Source organism: Sus scrofa, chromosome 11, assembly GCF_000003025.6.
Source record: "Sus scrofa isolate TJ Tabasco breed Duroc chromosome 11, Sscrofa11.1, whole genome shotgun sequence".
In the NCBI taxonomy this organism is placed as follows: Eukaryota; Metazoa; Chordata; class Mammalia; order Artiodactyla; family Suidae; genus Sus; species Sus scrofa.
In genome coordinates, this window is record NC_010453.5 from 79,036,867 (window position 1) to 79,045,974 (window position 9,108).

The window sequence follows — 9,108 nt, forward strand, 5'->3', positions numbered from 1 at the left end:
TTATTTATTTTTGGTCTATTTGGGGCCACATACACGACATATGGAGGTTCCCAGGCCAGGGGTCAAATCGGAGCCGCAGCTGTAAGCCACAGCCACAGCCTTAAGCCACCGAGCGAGGCCAGATTTGAAACGGGCATCCTTGTGGATACTATGTCGGATTCATTTCCACTGAGCCACACAATAGAAACCACTTCTTTAACTCTTTAGTGGGGGTTAAGGCAAAGAGGTGAGAAAAGTAACCAGAAGCAACGCTCCATCCCAAAATGAGAATCTGCCTTTTATTTCTGGCCCTGTTCTCAACTGCTAGGTATATATTAGCCTCATCTCTGCGTCAGTCTTCTCATAAGATAATTAGAAAATTTTTTAAACAGTTGCATGGTATTTTCAATTTTTTATTCAAAAGGACTGCATTTATTTCTCATGTTTGGAGAGGGTCTTATACTCCTTTCTTTCTTTCTTTCCTTCCTTCCTTCCTTCCCTCCCTCCCTCCCTCCCTCCCTCTCTCTCTCTCTCTTTCTTTCTTTCTTTCCTTCTTTCCTTCTTTCTTTTCTTTCTTTCTTTTCCCTCCTTCCTTCCTTCCTTCCTTCCTTCCTTCCTTCCTTCCTTCCTTCCTTCCTTCTTTCTTTCTTTCTTTCTTTCTTTCTTTCTTTCTTTCTTTCTGCTTTTTAGGGCCACACCTGAGGCATATGGAGGTTACCAGGCTAGGGGTCTAATGGGAGCTACTGCTGTCAGTCTACGCCACAGCCACAGCAACACAGGATCCAAGCCACATCTGTGACCTACACCACAGCACCGGATCCTTAACCCACTGAGCGAGGCCAGGGATCAAACCTGCAACACCATGGTTCCTAGTTGGATTCATTTCCACTGCACCACGATGGGCACTCGCAAGGATCTTATACTTTTGCTTCATCTTTGTTTTCATATTTTTTTTTGTTTTGTTCTCTAAACTAAATGCCAACATTTAAGCTCTATATAGATAGGCATAGCTGTTTAATTATCAGTTTGAGACTCTTAAGTTATCTTCAGATATTCAAAGGCTTTTGTGCTAACAGATTTTTTAAAAATTCTCAACCATGTTCATAATGTCCTGACAGCTGGATGTCTCTACAAGTCTTTCAGGGCTAATGGAGGAGGCCCAGCTTGACCCAGAGCCCGTCAAGAATCGCCAGCAATATTTAACTCCTCAACACTGCGCGCAAACGCTTAATCCCTGGTTAAGTTACCAGACTCTATTTGAAGCTCAGAAAGGCTCATGTCATAGCTGATCCCAAAGCTAACTTTTCGCCCAGAATCTGGTCAGCAAGGAGAGCAGCTCTGAGGGTCTGTGCGCACCTGCATCTCTCAGCGACCTCTCCATCGTGCCCCCCCCCACAAGAAGTCTGTGCCCACCAGGTGTCCTCCCATGGCATGGCAGGGCTGAGGGCTCAGGGCCATGTCTCGTCTGCTCAGAGCAGCTCTGAGATCACAGTCTTCTGCTGCTGTTGCAGAAGATACCCATCCCAAGACAACACAACACACGGGAAGTCAGCCACTGGGAGTCAACATGATATGTGGCCATTTCTCAAGTGGCAGAAACAACCTCTACTAAGTGCATTTTAAGTCAACTGTGAAGTGATGCAGGTACGACAACAATTTATAGGGCTACTGTCTTTACTTCGTCTCATGTTTCCTCCTTAAGAAATAAAAAAGGAGTTCCCATCATGACGCAGCGGAAATGAATCTGACTAGGAACCATGAGGTTGCGGGTTCCATCCCTGGCCTCGCTGAGGTGGTTAAGGATCTGTTTTGCCGTGAGCTGTGGTGTAGGTTGCAGACGTGGCTCGGATCCCGTGTTGCTGTGGCTCTGGCATAGGCTGGCAGCTACAGCTCCAATTAGACCCCTAGCTTGGGAACCTCCATGCGCTGCAGGTGCAGCCCTAAAAAGACAAAAGACAAAAAAGAAAAGAAAGGAAAGGAAAGGCAAGGAAAGGAAAGGAAAGGAAAGGAAGAGAAGAGAAGAGAAGAGAAGAGAAGAGAAGAGAAGAGAAGAGAAGAGAAAAGAAAAGAAAAGAAGAGAAAAGGAAAGAAGAGATTGTGTTTTGCACACACACACTAACCCATCTTCCAGTCTTCTCAGCCCTGAAGATTTTGCCCAGGGCTGGCCACACTGGCACATCACCTACAAAGTGCAGTAAAAGCTAAAATGCGGTTGAGAAAACAGGGGCTGAATTTCGGATCATCCCCGCCTTATTTCTTTCTCAAAAAATCTGTGCTTATCAGTCTCACTGTTACTGGGGCCGAAAAGAACATTCTTTCTTTTTTTTTTGTCTTTTTCGCCATTTCTTGGGCCGCTCCTGCGGCATATGGAGGTTCCCAGGCTAGGGGTCGAATCGGAGCTGTAGCTGCCAGCCTACGCCAGAGCCACAGCAATGCAGGATCCGAGCCACGTCTGCGACCTACACCACAGCTCACGGCAACGCCGGATCGTTAACCCACTGAGCAAGGGCAGGGACCGAACCTGCAACCTCATGGTTCCTAGTCGGATTCGCTAACCACTGCGCCACAACGGGAACTCCAGAACATTCTTTCTAATTACACACAACTGCACTTTGGTGCTAATTACGCTGATTACACATCTCTCTCCATCACTGCACATGGTGCAATTGACTTCAAGTGCTTTGCAGATACAATGCCTGATGTTTCAGTAACTAAGTCAGCAGTTGAGCTGGCTCAGGTGGCTAGCATGTGCCACCTGCTGGAAACACTGACAATGTCCCAGTGAGAAAGAAGCCTGGAAAGTGGCAAACTCAGGCTCCTGGGTCTCAGCAGGTCCAGGGCTGAGTGCCGGTGGTCAGGCCACAGGTCCTCCAGCTACTTGGGGTTATTCCAGATCTTTCCCAGCCATTGGGTTACTGAGGTGCTTCTGTTAATCTCAAGCCCACTCCACCCCCACCCTGGACCTTCACCTGATGAGCCTGGAACCAGATCACAGGAAAAGTGTCTGGCTGGGTCCCACCCTGAGGGTCTGACTCGGGAAGTCCATGGCAGGCCCAGAATTTGCGTTTTCTGTCAGCTCCCAATTTTCTGGGAAGGACTGACTAGCAGTCCCAGTCTACCATGGACTAAGAGTGTTCTTTGGACAGAGGACTTCAGTTTTAAAGCCAGAGAAGTTCTGGGACGAACCTGGGACTGCACTTTGAGACACTGACCTGAAGCCCCCGCCCCCTAGTAAAGAGTTCTACCGCTAATACTAGCTAATACTAACAGTCCAGAACTCATGTCCTCATGGCAGACCCCCTCTGAGATGTAAATGCACTAGGACCACAGAACAAGTCCTAACACCTAATCTGAATTTGTTTACAAAAAATTTTCTCTTATAAAGAGAAACTTTGGGAGTTCCCGTCATGGCTCAGTGGTTAATGAATCTGACTAGAAACCATGAGGTTGTGGGTTCCATCCCTGGCCTCGCTCAGTGGGTTAAGGATCCGGCATCGCCATGAGCTGTGGTGTAGGTCACAGATGCGGCTCAGATCCTGTGTTGCTGTGGCTGTGGTGTAGGCCGGCGGCTACAGCTCCGATTAGTCCCCTAGCCTGGGAACCTCCATATGCCACGGGTGTGGCCCTAAAAAGACAAAAAAAAAAAAAAAAAAGAGGAACTTTGAAAGAGGTAGTTGTTCAAATGGGAGGGGGGACCTTTCAGAGACCATAGTGCATCTAAGCTAAAGAGGAATTTTATATACTTCAGTTCTTTAGGTGTTAGCTCTACACTTTATAAAATGTTATGTTCTTTTCCAATGGTGTGTAGAATCATTTCCACATCTTCATTTTATGCACTAAATAGCTTTAGCTTCATCCACTAACTTTTTAACAAAAGTGCTCTATTTAGTTATATAACAACCACCACACACCTTGTGGCTTAAAGTGGCGTCTCTCTCCTGATTCTGGGGGTTGGAGGGCGGTTCTCCAGGAGGTGGGGCTGGTGGTCTAGGAGGGCCTCACTCACCAGTGCAGAGGGGTGGCCATGGTTCCCTACCATTCAGTCACTTGTTCTCAGGGAAGCAAACTGGGATAACTCGGCAGCAAAGGGGTTCCCCACAGTACAAGCGGCAAACCCAAGATCCATGCGCTTTTCAAGCATCTGCTTGTGTCCTAGTGGTCAAACCAAGTCACGTGGTCCAACCCAGAAGCAGCGTGGAAAGGACCACACGGGCTCAGACACAGGCCTTGTGCAATTTGCCACCATCTATCTTTCTTAATAAAAATGCCGTTGTTTCTAAATTGCCTTTCAAAGCAATTTGTGAGAAAGGAAAGGCTCACTACCAGAGCACTACCCAGCAGAGCGCTAACCAGCAGAGCCCTAACCAACAGAACACTACCCAGCAGAGCGCTAACCAGCAGAGCCCTAACCAACAGAACACTAACCAGCAGAGAGCTAACCAGAAGAGCGCTAACTACCAGAGCACTATTCAGCAGAGTGCCAACCAGCAGAGAGCCAACCAGCAGTCACCTCTGTGACTGCTGTCACCCCATCTTGCAAGGTAGAAATCTGTCCTGCCAGCCTGCTTCGTCAGGTCACCAGCCCTGGTCCCACCCAAGGAAAGGGCAGAGGGGGCAAATCCATAACCCAAAGGCCCCACCCGAGAAATAGCAGCCTCTTCCCCTCACCTCCCCCTGGTGAGGAGTTTACCCATGGCCGCCGGCACAGGAGGGACACAGACGCGGTCAGCCACGTGAAGGCTCAATGCTGCGTCCCCTGAGCTGCTGCTGATGGTGCTGAGCTTGTCTGCATCCTTGGCCGATGCTCCAACACCCACCGGCCAGTCTGCACAGCTAGTTGCAACCGGATCTCCCCAGCCCCTGGGGTCAGGTTCTTGCATCACGTCTTCTTTCTGCTCGGGGAGTTTTCTGCTGTTACGTCTTTGTAATCACTTGCCCTTCTCTTCTCCTTTCTGAAATCCCAGTAGTCAGACATTTTACTCCCAAGCTGCTCAAAGGCCCTTACCTCTCCTTGTGTGTTTCTGCATCGCAAGTCCATCCAGCAAGCTCTGTTGCGAGCCTCCCTCGAGCTCCATCCTGGCTGCCATCTCTTCCATGGGATTTTAAGTTCCGCAATCAAATTTTGATTTCTTTCCTATTCTCTGCCTGTTCATAAATAGCATCCTGTTCTCACATTTTGGATTGTGCGGTATTTTCTTGAATGTTTCTGAAGACAACAATTCGACTTTTGGTTTTCTTTCTTTTGTTTCCCACCTAGCCCCTCCCCAGGTCAGCGGACTGTGTGGATCTTCGGCTTGTCCCCTTTCGCTGCCTTCCTCTTCAGGCCGTGGGACGAGCCTCAGCCTCCTTCGATGACCTGCTGTAGGTTTGCCATGGACTCTGAGTGGAACGTAGCTGGTGGGGGTGCGTTCAGGGTCCACAGATGGGGTTTGGTGCTTTACTTAGACAGATGGGTGAGGAGCTAATTGGCCCTAGACTGGCAATTCCCCTCCTCCCCGCCGCACCACTCCAACCCAAACCAGAATAAGGGAGATTTCACTCTGGGGACCAGCCCGGCTGTTGGCTCAGGGCTTGGGAGAAGACCCCTCTCCTGTCTGCCCTTCAGGGGAGGGGAGGGGCAGAGGGGCAGGTGCGGGAGCCTGCTCACAACAACTGCACCCGTGTCCACCCCCAACCCCCCGCCAGCCCCTCCAGGGTCCTGCCTACAGGGTGAAACCTGCCTCACCTTCCCTCCACACTTTCCCTCCTTTTGCACCCTCAGAGACTGCTTGTCTTTCTAGTGCCCTGTCCTTCCTGCCTCCCTGCGGGCGTCCCCTTCCAGCCTGGCCCCAGGAGGAAGGAGGCCCAGTGGTTGGAGCGCATCCAGGCCCCCTGATGTGGAAATGAAGTCGACCCATTTCTCTCCTGGAGCCTAAGTAACGCTGAGATGGAGGCATTAGTCTTTAGTAGTTCTCCCGTAGGCAGGACTCAGTGCAGGCCCTTAGAAACCACCTCTACTGCTGGTCCACATTAAATATACCAATCATCCCTCCTTTGTTCTCTTGTCTGATCACTTCAGATGTTTTCAGCTTGTGCTGAAACGCTTGACATTTTTTTGTCTCCGGGCACCTCTTTGTCACTACTGAATATGCCCTTTTGGACGACACGGTTCTCTAGATCAAGGCCAGCCTGGAGGGGAGGGCTGACAAATGCATGTGTACATGGATGGGCTCTGAACCAGCCCCGTCTTGAATCCCTGTCTGTGTGGGGCTCCAAAGGCCTGTTAGCTGCTGTCCTGTCTCCATCACGGTCCTGGACACGCTGTAGAATGCTGCAAGCTCCCACAGACCCCCTTCCTGTGGGCCATCTCAGCTCTGTTAGGGTGCTGTGTGGTGCAAGTAAAAATCTTCTGGTTTCACTAATATGCCAGATCCCTATCCTCAGATATAAAGAGAAGAAAATGCAGCACTATTTTCAATAGCTAAGACATGGAAACAACCTAAATGTCCATCAACCGAGGAGTGGCTCAAGAAGATATGGTACATATACACAACGGAATATTACTCGGCCATTAAAATGAATGAAATGCTAGCATTTTTAGCAACATAGATGGACCTAGAAATTACCATGCTAAGTGAAGTCAGCCATACAATGAGACACCAGCATCAAATGCTTTCACTGACATGAGGAATCTGAAAAAAGGACAGACTGAACTTCTTTGCAGAACAGATACTGACTCACACACTTTGAAAATCTTATGGTCTCCAAAGGAGACAGTTTGGGGGGTGCGGGGATGTGCTGGGGTTGTGGAATGGAAATCCTATAAAATTGGATTGTGATGATCATTGTACAACTACAAATGTAATAAATTCATTGAGTAATAAAAATAAATAAATAATAAAGAGAAGAAAAAAACAGTGTCTTACTGACCATGCACTCTACTTACCCAATGTCACCCCAGTGGCCCCACTGAATTGGGAAGAATTGTGCTGACTCAATGTCCAATTCACTTACACCCTTTAAAATTAGATGTCAAAGCAAATTGTTATTCCACACTCATGGGCCAAACATCATGTACCACAGATATTAGTTGTTAGCCTTAACATTTAAGACACAAGCCATGAAATATCTGTTTGTTCGGTTTCTATGAGTCCCAAGGTGTTTTCCTCAAGAAAAAGCACAGATCCCAAAGCTGATATTATTTGGCATCAAAAGAAAATGGGTTAAACTTCCAAAGAGAAAATGATTAGTGTCTTCCCAAGGCCTTGGGGTTGGGGTCTTAGAGTGCAGGTGGGGGCCCTGGGCTTCAGCTTCTTTAGCTTCAGGGTAAGTCTGTATTTTTCCTGCAGAGAGACCAGTGGTATAGGAGCAGGTGGGAAAGAAGAAAGGCAGGGCCAGGGGAGGGATGGGAACAGAAATTTTAGGGTTGGGCAGTGAGCAAGTAAGATTTAGGAAATTTAAATCTTGGTGTGGCCCCCATGGAGACTCAGGGTCAGAGACCTGGTTGAAAGGGACCCGGAAGCTCGTGAGGCAGCTGCTGAACCAAGGGAGGCATGGAGGATGCCGCAGCCCCCGCCACCCCGTCCCTGCCCTCTGCTTCTCCGGCCATGTCAGCACACAGAGGAAGGAAGACCCTCACCTGCACCTCCTTACCTGGAAGAAACCAACAGCTTGTCTTCAGCTAAAGACCTGGTCAAACCTAACTTTTATGTCCTTGACACCAAGATATCTCCTATGACGTCTGCAGAAGAAGGTGAATTATTACCAGTGAAACACAATCACCACAGAGGTCGAGGAGAAAGGAAATGTCACAGGACCAAGAGTCAGAACCCCTGGGCTTGGCTCTGCTTCCACCGGAGCCGGGCCTACTGTGCGTGGCTGTAACAATTGTCATTACTACTTCCTGGATCTGGTGCTGTTTTGACAGCAATTTCTTCCACTTAAAAAAATTAAGTAGCTCAAGAGTGCCTCTAGCCCAGGATAAGATGACTACAGGGCAATTTTCTGACATTTAAACTCAGTTTTTCCCTGGAAGAAACAAGCTTTAAGAACTCACTGATTTAGTATTAATGAAACCATGACTGACGGGAAAGTACAAAAGGAGGGAGACTAATAAACAGAACTACTTAAGATATAACCATGTAATGTAACCAGTATAACCACGTAACTGTAACCAGTATAACCATGTAATATAACCAATACAACCATGTAACTCTAACCAATACAACCATGTAACTCTAACCAGTATAACCATGTAATAGAACCAATACAACCATGTAACTCTAACCAATACAACCATGTAACTCTAACCAGTATAACCATGTAATAGAACCAATACAACCATGTAACTCTAACCAATACAACCATGTAACTCTAACCAGTATAACCATGTAATAGAACCAATACAACCATGTAACTCTAACCAATACAACCATGTAACCCTAACCAATATAACCATGTAACTCTAACCAATATAACCAAGTCGCTCTAACCAATATAATCATGTAACTGTAACCAATAAAGCCATGTAACTCTAACCAATATAACCATGTAACTCTAACCAATACAACCATGTAACTCTAACCAATACAACCATGTAACTCTAACCAATACAACCATGTAACTCTAACCAGTATAACCATGTAATAGAACCAATACAACCATGTAACTCTAACCAATACAACCATGTAACTCTAACAAATACAACCATGTAACCCTAACCAATACAACCATGTAACTCTAACCAATACAACCATGTAACCCTAACCAATACAACCATGTAACCCTAACCAATACAACCATGTAACTCTAACCAATATAACCAAGTCGCTCTAACCAATATAATCATGTAACTGTAACCAATAAAGCCATGTAACTCTAACCGGTATAACTGCATTTCCAACTGAGGAAATCATCGTAATTTCTAGATTTTAACTAAGTGGTGACTGTCCAGTTACCAAGGCCTAACACAGCACTCCTATTCTAGGAATTTCAAAGCACTTTAAGAATTCTCTTTTTACCCCCTAGGGGCAGCGTGCAGCTACTTAATGTGGGATCTCAGCTTCCAGACCAGGGATTGAACCTGGGCCACAGTGGTGAATGCGCCCAGTCCCAACCACCAGTCCACCAGGGAACTATCTCGCTTTAAAA